General features: G+C 45.0%; 1 protein-coding gene across 3 annotated transcripts in view; it reads left to right on the forward strand.

Annotated features, from left to right (window-relative positions):
* Nucleotides 1-3,048: 3,048 nt before the first annotated feature.
* Nucleotides 3,049-12,865, forward strand: part of LOC115147406 (vasorin) — a 32,510-nt gene continuing 22,693 nt past the window's right edge. Inside the window, exon 1 of one of the 3 annotated variants that reach the window (XM_029689646.1) lies at nucleotides 3,049-3,386. The gene's annotated coding sequence lies outside the window, so the exon portion shown is untranslated. The remainder of the gene's footprint in view (nucleotides 3,387-12,865) is intronic. The other 2 variants (XM_029689648.1, XM_029689647.1) reach the window with 2 other exon arrangements.

Genomic DNA, 12,865 nt, shown 5'->3' on the forward strand with positions numbered 1-12,865 from the left:
AACTGTTAATTAACATGTAGCTAAGTAGTTAACCCCTTAGTGAGTTTGTTGTGTATTGGAGGTAATGGAGAGCAACAGGATTTCATCTCAATCTGGACTGAAGAACTCTGGTCACGCGTGTAACAGTTTTTCTGAACCACTACCCCATCACATATAATGTCCAACAGATGTGTGTGTGTGTGTGTGTGTGTGTGTGTGTGTGTGTGTGAGTGTGAGTGAGAGTGAGTGTGAGAGAGAGAGAAATATGTCATGAAGAACATGTTCTAGCCTGTAAGACATATCAGTATGTCATGATGTCAGTTCCTCTTAGTTCACCAACTCTCTCTCTCAATTCAATTCAATTTGCTTTATTGGCATGACGTAACAATGTACATATTGCCAAAGCTTATTTTGGATATTTACAATATGAAAAAAAAATGAGAATCAAAATTGTCAACGGGACAACAGTAACAACAATAACCAAGGGTCAAAATAACCATATATTGAACAATAACAATAAGCATACAGTAGAGGACATGTGCAGGTTGATTGGTCTGTCAGACACTGTCCCTCAACTTATGGCAGACAGCAATGTAGTGCGCTGCCAACCCACAGCTCTGCGTCCTCCCCCAACAGGACGGGTAGCCTACTCTCATCAGAGAGGTCTTTGAAACCTTTAATAAGGGTTTCAATGTTGGGGAAATGACACTCTCTAATTGTTTTATATTTTTCACATTTTGTCAGGAAATGCAGCTCCGTCTTAGGTTCTGCTGTTGTGCAGTGGTTGCATAGCCTTTCCTCTACAGGGAGCCAGGTTTTCCTGTGTCTACCCTTCTCAATGGCAAGGCTGTGTTCACTGAGCCTGTACTTTGTCCAGGGGCGGAAATCCCGGGGGGGACGGGGGGGACACGACCCCCCCCATCCTGTGAAAAATATGATTTGTCCCCCCAATATATCACTGAAACATAACTATGTAATTTAAATAATATTAATAATACGCAATGAAAGCAATTGTGCTGATTATAGACACTTAATAGCGCGTTTTTAAGTTTCAAAAGATTGCGACCCCCCCCCCACCCTTTTCCTCACAATGGTTTGATCCACTGGCAAGGTAACAGAGGGGTCGTGTCTACTGTCTGAAAGGCACTCAATGAACGTAACTGACGTGAGGTTAATCCAGTCAATTGCGCACACACACTAGCTGAATATGCAGAGCTAGCGCGCAAATATTAACTAATAAGCTAGCTAGTACCTATTCCATTTATGTGGCCTCGTCAAAGATGGAATTTTTGCTATCGTCAATTTATTCCGAGATCAGCATGCAGATGATGTAAGTTAGTGCTTCAAAGTCCCTGTGATAAGGTTAAACTGAAGTCCAAACTGAACAGAACTACACTCTCTTCTACCATTGTCTTAAATATATTTAATGGTCTCGTTGCAAAAGCTAAATTGTCGCAAGGGAACTTTTATTTATTTTATTTAACCCGGGTAGCAAAGATTATAGCATACACCACTGAAACGGAATTGGTGCTCGCTTGCTTTGCAAATTCAGCTATTGTTGGAAGCCAGCCAATATGAAACAAACTATTAAAATTACAAAAGGTTGCAGCATATGTTGTGTAAATGGTGAACTCATACAGCTGTCAACTCTTGTCATTTTAATCCGTTTCACATTTGCTAGCTACCTTTTAGATCAAAGCCCAAATAGAATGATAAAAGATAAGATGATAGAAGCCCATCTCCTACTGTAAATAACCTACACACTGTGTGTGTGCGTAGCCAGCCAGCCAGGTAGAAAAATGGCAGAAAAATAAAAGACGGACATCAGAGTATTTTTCAGTACACCAAAACGCAAAGTAAGAACCCTAGTAGCCTAATATCTCAAAGACTAGTTGATAAAATGTTCATAAGAAAGAAATGAAATTCTAATGGAAATGTTTCACAATGATGTCATTAGGCAGAGCAGGCAACAGATGGCACACAGACAGCAGAGTTGGGGACAGATATGCAGGGACAGACTGGCAGTCTGGAGTCTCAGGTAAGTTTGTTGAGTCTTGTTTGGCAACATTATGAAAGGTTCTCAATTTTTTTGACTTGTAAAATAGGAACATAATTGGAAAATGCCATGGATACCCCCACTCTCAACTTAAACTGGTGACTGAACTAAGATTTGTTAAAGGCAATGGTATTGCTGTTGTGAGTAGTTGTGTAGTTTTGGGTACCGGTAGTTAGGAGTACGGCAAACACCTTATTTCTTTGGTTCCTCAATATACATTTACCATATTACAATGTAGGCTATGTGTTACAGCACTACTTTTGGTGTCCCCCTCAGGAATTGCTCTTGAGAAAATTTCATGTAATTGTCCCCTCCAAAGTTGATATCAGATTTTCGCCCCTGACTTTGTCAAGGTTTTTCTAAGGTTTTGATCAATAACCATGGTCAAATAGTTAGCCACGGTGTACTGTCGATTTTCTCTCATGAATTCACGCCACTGCGCACACACACACACACATACACCCTCTCTCTCCCCCCTCTCCACTCTCTCTCTCTTGCTCCTTTCCCTCTGTTTGTGCACGACCATACACCACCACGCCACCTCAGTTTAATTTAGTGCCTCAGCCGACAGCTCATTGACAGCTTCCGAAGACCACGTATATAGATATACCAGCTAGGAGACTACAATGGAAGCTAAGCACATGTGTTATGCGTGAAGTGACGAGCCTCAGTGACCTAGTCTGTGAAAATGATTAGGAAAACGTGGTCATTAACACCCACTGAACTTGTGCAGAATTTATGCATATTTTATATTGTACATTTGACTTCAAATAGGCAAACAACATTGTATGAGTGTTTTGTTCTATGCAATAATCTGATTTAGCTTCAGTGGAGTATTTGAAAGATCTACTTATTCTTGTTATGTTCAATAATATGTCCTTAATCGAGAATCAATAAAAAAGTAACGTAATGTTGTCGGACGCATAGCCTTTTCACTATGTTGTTACATATATGGTTTGGCCACTTCATATTTTTACAGGTGTAGGCTATAGTTACCATCTCTGCGCTCCAGATTCTGGAACATGGACGCGCCGACTGCAGTTCGCGCTCATACCAGAACGCACCTCCCACTTCCAACTTTTTTTGGTGTAAATTCTAGAGCCTCTCGTCCTCCAATTGTTAAAACTCGGGACGCGCTTGACATAGGGCGCATATCTCGGAGACTTCTGGACCGCAACTTTGACACACAGAGAGAAAAGTTCTGCACAGGGATTTCAATAGGCTACCTTTCTGAAGTTTGTGGACAATACAACTGTATTAAAGGGATTTGAGCCTCATAGACACGTCGATAAAGTGGATAAGAAATAGCACTGTTTTGATCACATTTCGGGACTTTAGTTCATTTTGCCAGGTAGGTGTCTCACGAACAACTTTCTTCTACTTCTGGTGCGACTTTTTGATGGAAACAAGTAGGCTAGTAGCCAGTAGCCTAGTCTGTGACAGTTTGGAGACGCGCAGTCATGCTGCAGGTTGTTCTGTGTGCTCCAAAGTGCAGCTCGGACGGTGTTTACTGTTCAGGCGAGATATGGCTTGGGGGAGTTATATGAGGGATTTCTCTGGGTTACTGTCTGTGAGCTGAATGCCTGTCACTGCGTGCCTTTATTAGAAACGAGAATAGTTTTGTGATCACATTTTATATTCAAACATTTCCGTGTTTTTCCTCTTAACGCACATGATTTAGGATACTATATGTCATATATGTCTATCCCATTATCCGTGCTTATCGATTTCACCACGAGCAATGTGCACTGACTAGCCTATAACCAAGGTTTATATGGCCGAACATTTCTCCCCGAACACAGAATAGAACTATCTCACTTCGACTACCTTATCCATCTGTCAAGCCAAACCGCATCCACAGAAACCTTTGAAAGCAGATCTTTGTCAAGATGTGATATGGTCGGTTATATTTGGGTGTCAAAATATCTTTACGGTGTGGTGCCTAGCTCACCATTCTAGATTAAAATATCTGAGTCATGCAGAACAGAGATACTGTTCCAACTTTCAAAAACTGCTTGAATCAACGTTGTTTCCATCCATAATAATTATTTAAAAAATCATCAATCGTTGATTTCACGTTGAATTCACGATAGTTGACAATTCAACCAAATGTAAAACTCAACCAAATCAAAACTGGACGTTGAACTGCCGTCTGTGCCCAGTGGGTTGAAAGTTATGAGCACAGCAGGCAGGTCAGGGTGGTGTGTTATCGGTTGTTGATGTTGGTTTTTCCCGTTTGTGTTTGTTTGTTTTAAAGGTAATTTAATTAGAGCGTGTTATCTCACTAATCGACCAGGGTTGTCATCTCTTTGTTTATTTAAACTTTAACCTGATTGGATTATGTTGACTTGTCTTTGGATACAATAGAATAGTAATGGCATGGAAATAACAACTTAATCAAATCCAAATTCAAAAAATGCTATTATTGCTGTAGTTGTTAGAATAGCACATTTGTGATTTTGAGCAACAATCACCTTGACTACTCAAGTATACCTAATGTTATTCAGTGGCCTCTATGTCAATGACTTTGTATGAAGAGATGTTATAAAGCATGCTAGATAAATACAAGTCAGCGAGGCAGCCAGGAAGGGCACCTAAACAAACTGAAGTCTATGAAGGGATGTGAAAAGTAAAGACCGAGATGGAGGGACAGAGTGAACGAGGGAGGAGAACGAGATCAGCAGAGAGAGCGAGAGAGAAAGCAAACATTCCTGACTTGGTGTCTCAGCAATTTAATTAAAGAACGTCAAAGATGCGCACACACACACACACACATTGTGAGATCCCCCCCCTACTTACCCCCCCCCACCCCTCCACACACTTTGGTCTTGGACTAATCCCAGGGGTTAGCTAATAAGTGTTCGGGTCATGCCACCATGACAACTAAATAGGGGGACCCCTGATTGAGTTAATAACCCCATGATGGAAGCTAAGAGGTACAAGGTGAAGAGGATTTTGTTTGGTGTGTGTTAGTCTAAAGAGGGCGAAGCAGCTATTAGAGAATGAGAAGTGGTTGTTCCTGGTTATAGTGTTATCAACAACAGCAGCAGTAGTATAAATCCTCTCCTCTTAGCCAGGCTTAACTGTGCCCTGTGGTGCTTTGGTGGTGCTCCTTCTCGGTCCTCCAGGTCAGCTTTTACTCTGGGTTCCCCTTGTTAGGGACCATTAAGGAATTAAAACCTCCATGAGCTCTGGTCTTTCTCTCTCTGTCTCTCCTTTGGTCTCTTTCTTTCCGTTTCCCCGATCTTGCTCTCCCTGTCTTTCTTTTCTTTCTCCCTCTATCTGAGCTCGCTCTCAGATCTTTCTCTCGCTGCCACACTGTTCTCTCCCTCGCTCTCTCTCCCTACCTCTCAGATCTTTCTCAAGTTCTCAGTCCAGTCTCCTGTCCTGCAGCTGTGCAGACACAGACAGAGGGATGGGGCCTCTGGTTCATGTGGGAGCGTTTAGAGCGTTTAGGGAAGTTGTCACCATGTGTGATAAAACAGCGAGTGTCTCCCCGAACCCAACATAAATCATCCTGATGCTGAGAAAGACACAGGTTTTAATACAGTAATAGATGACTTGCATCGTATGTCTATTGTTTGCCTTCAATGCCCAAAAGAGCCAAACAGGAAGTAACATTATTATATTGAATATGTCCATTGTCCTCAATGAGTGTCTGAATGTGTTTTGTAGACAGTTTGTTCTTGATTTGATGCTCCTTGGTTGGACTGCGAGGTGGTTGGAATTGACCTTTTCTTTGACCTGTGGAATTTAGCCTATAGTCTACACGTTCCACTGCTCTTTAATAGTGTATTTACCTTTCCACAATGAATTATCTTAATGTGACAGCTTTTCTGACACCCTATGAATTTTTCCGTTAGTCTAACACGGCACGACTTGACATGTTCATCGGAGGGGAACCTATGATTCTCAGAACCCAGACCCCCTAGGGAGAGGTTTACGGGTCGCTCCCTTTGCTCCCCTGTGGTGCACCTCCGTAAAACCCTCCCCCCTCATCCTCGGAGCGTGTTAGGTAAATCCAGTGGTCTAGTGGGAAGGTATTGAGCATGACACATATAGCCTCCTCATTACATTCCTCAGTATACTACTCAGAGAGGAACCTTTAGCGTTCGTCACTTGAGGTAGAGAGGGAGGGAGAGACATTTGCATATTCAGATACCCGATCAGTCTACAGACTAGTCTTATACCTGAGGCTAAGAGTTATTTTGACTCCCTCCACCCCTCTCTCAGTTTTGACCCCCACCCCTAGCCAGCCCTAATCCCCTCTCCCCTCTCCCCAAGGGCGCAGTCTGGGTTGTGCACACACATGCCTTTTCATCCCATACAATAGCCCCTCAATCCTACACACACACACACACACACACACACACACACACACACACACACACACACACACACGTCCCCTGTATACACACTCAGACAGACAGTAGCCTGAGGCTACAGGGTCTTCTTAGAGCACTTCAAAGGCCTTGTCTCTCTAGCTCAGATCAGCTCCACAACTACAGCCACAACAGGTGATGAGAGAGGCCGCTTGGGAAACAGAAGGTAGATCCACTCCTTCGTTTACTGGGAAGTTGATGGATCAGTGTGCATATTTGTGTCAGTTATGACAGAGTGTGTTGAGGTACAGTGGGGAGAACAAGTATTTGATACACTGCTGATTTTGCAGATTTTCCTACTTACAAAGCATGTAGAGGTCTGTAATTGTTATCATAGGTACACTTCAACTGTAAGAGACGGAATCTAAAACAAAAATCCAGAAAATCACATTGTATGATTTCTAAGTAATTAATTTGCATTTTATTGCATAACATAAGTATTTGATCACCTACCAACCAGTAAGAATTCCGGCTCTCACAGACCTGTTAGTTTTTCTTTAAGAAGCCCTCCTGTTCTCCACTCATTACCTGTATGAACTGCACCTGTTTCAACACTTTACCTGTATAAAAGACACCTGTCCACTCACTCAATCAAACAGACTCCAACCTCTCCACAATGGCCAAGACCAGAGAGCTGTGTAAGGACATCAGGGATAAAATTGTAGACCTGCACAAGGCTGGGATGGGCTACAGGACAATAGGCAAGCAGCTTGGTGAGAAGGCAACAGCTGTTGGCGCAATTATTAGAAAATGGAAGAAGTTCAAGATGACGGTCAATCACCCTCGGTCTGGGGCTCCATGCAAGATCTCACCTCGTGGGGCATCAATGATCATGAGGAAGGTGAGGGATCAGCCCAGAACTACACGGCAGGACCTGGTCAATGACCTGAAGAGAGCTGGGACCACAGTCTCAAAGAAAACCATTAGTAACACACTACGCCATCATGGATTAAAATCCTGCAACGCACGCAAGGTCCCCCTGCTCAAGCCAGCGCATGTCCAGGCCCGTCTGAAGTTTGCCAATGACCATCTGGATGATCCAGAGGAGGAATGGGAGAAGGTCATGTGGTCTGATGAGACAAAAATAGAGCTTTTTGGTCTAAACTCCACTCGCCGTGTTTGGAGGAAGAAGAAGGATGAGTACAACCCCAAGAATACCATCCCAACCGTGAAGCATGGAGGTGGAAACATCATTCTTTGGGGATGCTTTTCTGCAAAGGGGACAGGACGACTGCACCGTATTGAGGGGAGAATGGATGGGGCCATGTATCGCGGGATCTTGGCCAACAACCTCCTTCCCTCAGTAAGAGCATTGAAGATGGGTTGTGGCTGGGTCTTCCAGCATGACAACGACCCGAAACACACAGCCAGGGCAACTAAGGAGTGGCTCTGTAAGAAGCATCTTAAGGTCCTGGAGTGGCCTAGCCAGTCTCCAGACCTGAACCCAATAGAAAATCTTTGGAGGGAGCTGAAAGTCCGTATTGCCCAGCGACAGCCCCGAAACCTGAAGGATCTGGAGAAGGTCTGTATGGAGGAGTGGGCCAAAATCCCTGCTGCAGTGTGTGCAGACCTGGTCAAGAACTACAGGAAACGTATGATCTCTGTAATTGCAAACAAAGGTTTCTGTACCAAATATTAAGTTCTGCTTTTCTGATGTATCAAATACTTATGTCATGCAATAAAATGCTAATTAATTACTTAAAAATCATACAATGTGATTTTTGGATTTTTGTTTTAGATTCCGTCTCTTACAGTTGAAGTGTACCTATGATAACAATTACAGACCTCTACATGCTTTGTAAGTAAGAAAATCTGCAAAATCGGCAGTGTATCAAATACTTGTTCTCCCCACTGTATGTATGTGTGACTTTCGTGGTAAGTGCGTTCTGTGTTTCCCTTGGCAACAGCCTGCTCTGAGACGCAGAGCTTCATACAGCCCCGTGTTTAGACAAACAGCAGGAAAATAGACCGTTGGGATGTTATTGCAAGTGGACATCAAGACTGGACACACCCACACACAGCTAGAGGCATGACACGCGCACACACACCACTACACACACACACACACACACAAGGACACACATGCGCAAAAACACACACGTGAACATGCACACGTGCTTTGCAATTAAATGTTCTGTTACTTTCTATAACGATGTCCAGCTGTCAGACTTCCATTGAATAGGCAGGCACATTCAGTTACCCCTCCTTTCTACTATAAATGAAGAGCTGTTAGGTGCTTGTTCCTGTACTCCGGTCTGCTTCCCCCCTCTCCAAACCTCTCATACCTCTGTCCACTCCTGCTCCCCCCTACGGGTGGCAGGCGGATTAGGGGGTCAGAAGTCAGAGGGGGGTGCAGCTGGAGGGGCCAGTCAGAACACAGGTCAGGACAGGGAACTGACGAGGTGGAAGGAGCAGGGTCCAGGAGCGTGTGTGTGTTGGGCGGAGGGGCAGGATTGGGGTGTAGGAGTTTTGGCAGGCAGGAAACTGGCAGGGAAGAAGGACTAGGGTCGAGGGGTGTGTGTGTGTGTGTGTGTGTGTGTGTGTGTGTGTGTGTGTGTGTGTGTACTTCAGTTATAATTTGTTCCTTCAGGTATAGTAGACACCATACCAGTCATACCTGTATGATCACCATACAACTTGGAACATTTGCCATTTCAATCAGTCTAATTTGTTTGTTTGTTTACTCACGTAAATGAGTCAAGTTCTTCTCCCTTCTTTACCCCCTCTTTACACTGCTGCTACTCTCTGTTATCATCTATCCATATTTACTTTAACTCTAGCTACATGTACATATTACCTCAACTAACCGGTTCCTCTGCACATTGACTCTGTATCGGTACCCCCCTGTATATAGTCTCGCCATTGTTATTTTACTGCTGCTCTTTAATTACTTGTTACTTTTATCTCTTATTCTTATCCATATTTTTTTGAAACTGTATTTTTGGTTAGGGGCTCGTAAGTAAGCATTTCACTGTAAGGTCTACACCTGTTGTTGTCACGTTCGTTATATAACTAATCGGTCCAAGGCGCAGCGTGAGTAGAGTTCCACATTATTTATTTCAGTGAAACTTCGAACAACAAATAAATAAACAAACGTGCCGTTCGTAGCGCACATAGCACTAAACAAAACACAAACAATATCCCACAACGCAGGTTGGAAAAGGACCACACTAAGTATGATCCCCAATTAGAGGCAACAATCATCAGCTGCCTCCAACTGGGAACCATACTCACACCAACATAGAAATTAAAGACTAGAACACCCCCTAGTCACGCCCTGACCTAAAACACCATAGAGAACCTCGAGGGCGTTGAAGCTGGGCTATGAAGCCGGGCTGAACGCCGTGCCCGGACTGGGCACTGGTGCAGAGGAAGGCTCCGGCCATGGAGCAGGACTGGAGGCCGTGCTTGGACTGGACACCGGCGCAGTGGAAGGCTCCGGCCGTGGAGCGGGACTGGACGCCGTGCCTGGATTGGGCATCGGCGCAGAGGAAAGCTCCTGCCATGGAGCGGGACTGGACACCATGCCTGGATTGGGCATCGGCGCAGAGGAAAGCTCCTGCCATGGAGCGGGACTGGACACCATGCCTGGATTGGGCATCGGCGCAGTAGAAGGCTCCGGCCATGGCACCGGCGCAGGAAGCTCCGGGCCTTGGACCGTCACTGGAAGCTCCGGGCCGTGGACCGTCACTGGAAGCTCCGGGCCGTGGACCGTCACTGGAGGCTCTGGACTGTAAACCGTTGCTGGAGGTTCCAGGCTGTAGACCGTCGCTGGAGACTCCGGACTGTACACACGCACTGGTGAACTAGTGCGGGGAGCCAGCACAGGACGTACCGTGCTGGGAAGGCGCACTGGAGGCCTGGTGCGTGGAGCCGGCACAGGTTTCACCAGACTGATGACACGCTCTTCAGGGCGAGTGCGAGGAACCGGCACAGGACATACCGGGCTGGGGAGGCGCACCGGAGGCCTGGTGCGTGGAGCCGGGCTCTTCAGTGCGAGTGTGGTGCAGAATACACCTAACCAACATCTCTCTCCGATCTCCCTCCTCCAACAGCTCCATCGACTCCCAGACAGTCTCTGGCTCTCTCCTCGGCTCAGCCGACTGCCCCTTGTGCCCCCCCCCAAAAAAATGATTGGGGTTTCTGTGGCCGCGGACCCCGGCATCGTCGCTGTCCTATGCTCCAGCTCTCATTTTCCTCCAGAGCACTCTGCTTGGTCCTGTAGTGGTGGGATATTCTGTCACGATCGTTATAATGAGCAGACCAAGGTGCAGCGTGAGTAGAGTTCCACATGATTTATTTCAGTGAAACTTCGAACAAATAAATAAACTAATGTGCCGTTCGTAGCGCACATAGCACGAAACAAAACACAAACAATATCCCACAACGCAGGTTGGAAAAGGACCACACTAAGTATGATCCCCAATTAGAGGCAACGATCATCAGCTGCCTCCAATTGGGAACCATACTCACACCAACATAGAAATAAAAGACTAGAACACCCTCTAGTCACGCCCTGACCTAAAACACCATAGAGAACCCCGAGGGCTCTCAATGGTCAGGGCGTGACAGTTGTATTCGGCGCATGTGACTAATATCATTTGATTTGATTTGAACGTTAACGGACTTGTGTGAGACCGTTGTCTCAACAAGAAGTAAAAAAAATAATAATAAAGTATTGAAGGTTGTTTCAGGATACTTAAAGGGGCAATCTGGGATTCAAACAACAACAAAGCGGTCACCATTCAACCTTTTCATTTAAAAGTGAAAAAATGGAAGTACCAATCCCAGATTGCCCCTGTTAACTTCCCTGTTCACATACTCCTCTCCTCTCACACTACAGTGGCTCCCTGAGCCTGTGGTATTTTTGAACTTGGCCATGTTGCTAACAGATGAGAGCTGTAGCCACTTCAAAGTGAAGGAGAACGGATCAAAAGTTAAGCAGCGACAGCATTTTATACACCGGCGGGAGAGGAGAGGGAAGTAATGAAAGTGTGTGTGTTTGCACTTGATGCCCTTTCATAGAGAGAATGAGAGAGAGAGAATAGAGAGGGAAAGGTAGAGGTAGAGAGAGAGAGAGCAAAAGAGGGAGAGACAAAGAAAGACAAAGGTAAGGCAAAGTTGAGATGGGGGACAAAGAAAAATAGTTTGTTGGACTAAGTCTCTGGTCTTCAATAGCAATGCTGTCCAGTTAAAATGAGACATTCCTCTGAGGCTGAGCACAGACACTTTGTACAGCCAAGACAAGCACAGCTAGCACACTGCAGTCTGTTGAGAGCCAATCAGCTGCAGAAATACTGAACAGACTGATGATGAATGACTTGAATGACTTTCTGGCTTTTCGACTGCCTGACCAAGGCTTGACCCTAACTGTTCAGACTGCAGGGCTGTTATGTTTTGATGAGAGACATGATGACAGTCACAAATAGAACATGGATTTGGCCTGAGATGTTGATGTTAATGCTAGATATGTAGTTATGAATGCTGTGTGTGTGTGTGTGTGTGTGTGTGTGTGCGCGTGTGTGTTGATCCAGAATAACATGGGTTGGAATGTTGTTCAATATCGGAGGAATTTATCTGAGAAGCTGTGACCAGGAGCTGTTCTTTTAGGTACGCCTAAACATTCTGCAGTCACTATCAGTGTGTGAACAACCTTTACTATGATACTCTCTGTCAATAGACAGACACGCTAACACACACACACACACACACACACACACAAACTTTGCCATCCATGAGTGTGACTGATATGTGTAGCTGATCTGATGATAAAATCCTTTACAAAAGCCTCACGTGATCAACCACAGTTATACCATAGAGGCCCTACACTGTAAATCCATTGTGCTTATATAACCTCTGAATATAGTAGCATAGATATCTGTAATGGAGAGCTCCACCGAGGGAAATGTATCCCAGGCAGAACCTCTCTGATAGAGATAACAGCAGAGCTAGAGATAGCGTTGGTATTTGTTAAATACAGATCTCTCTGTATAAACCACAACAGAGCTGTACTGTTCCTGAGTGTCAGCGTGTTGAATCAATGGACTATTTTGCTGTAGGCTCTTGAGGTTTATCAGTAGCGTCAGTTCGAATTCACATTCTGGTCGTGTGTGTGTTTGTGTCTTCTTGCGTGTGTGTGATTGAACACAGAGTAGTGGTCTATGTCTGCATAATGTAGGTGAGAAGTGACTATGTATTTTATTTCTCTCTCGCCTTCGTCTTCCTCTTTCTCCCTCCTCATTCTCTCTCTCTCCCTCCTCATTCTCTCTCTCTCCCTCCTCATTCTCCCTCCCTCCCTCCCTCCCTCCCCTTTCTTACTCTCTTGCCCTCATCTTCCTCTCTCTCCCTCCTCATTCTCTCTCCGCCTCCTCATTCTCTCTCTCCCTCCTCATTCTCTCTCCCTCCTCATTCTCTCTCTCTCGCCCTTATCTTCCTCTTTCTCCCTCCT

The sequence above is a fragment of the Salmo trutta genome, chromosome 14 (assembly GCF_901001165.1).
Source record: "Salmo trutta chromosome 14, fSalTru1.1, whole genome shotgun sequence".
Taxonomy (NCBI): domain Eukaryota; kingdom Metazoa; phylum Chordata; class Actinopteri; order Salmoniformes; family Salmonidae; genus Salmo; species Salmo trutta.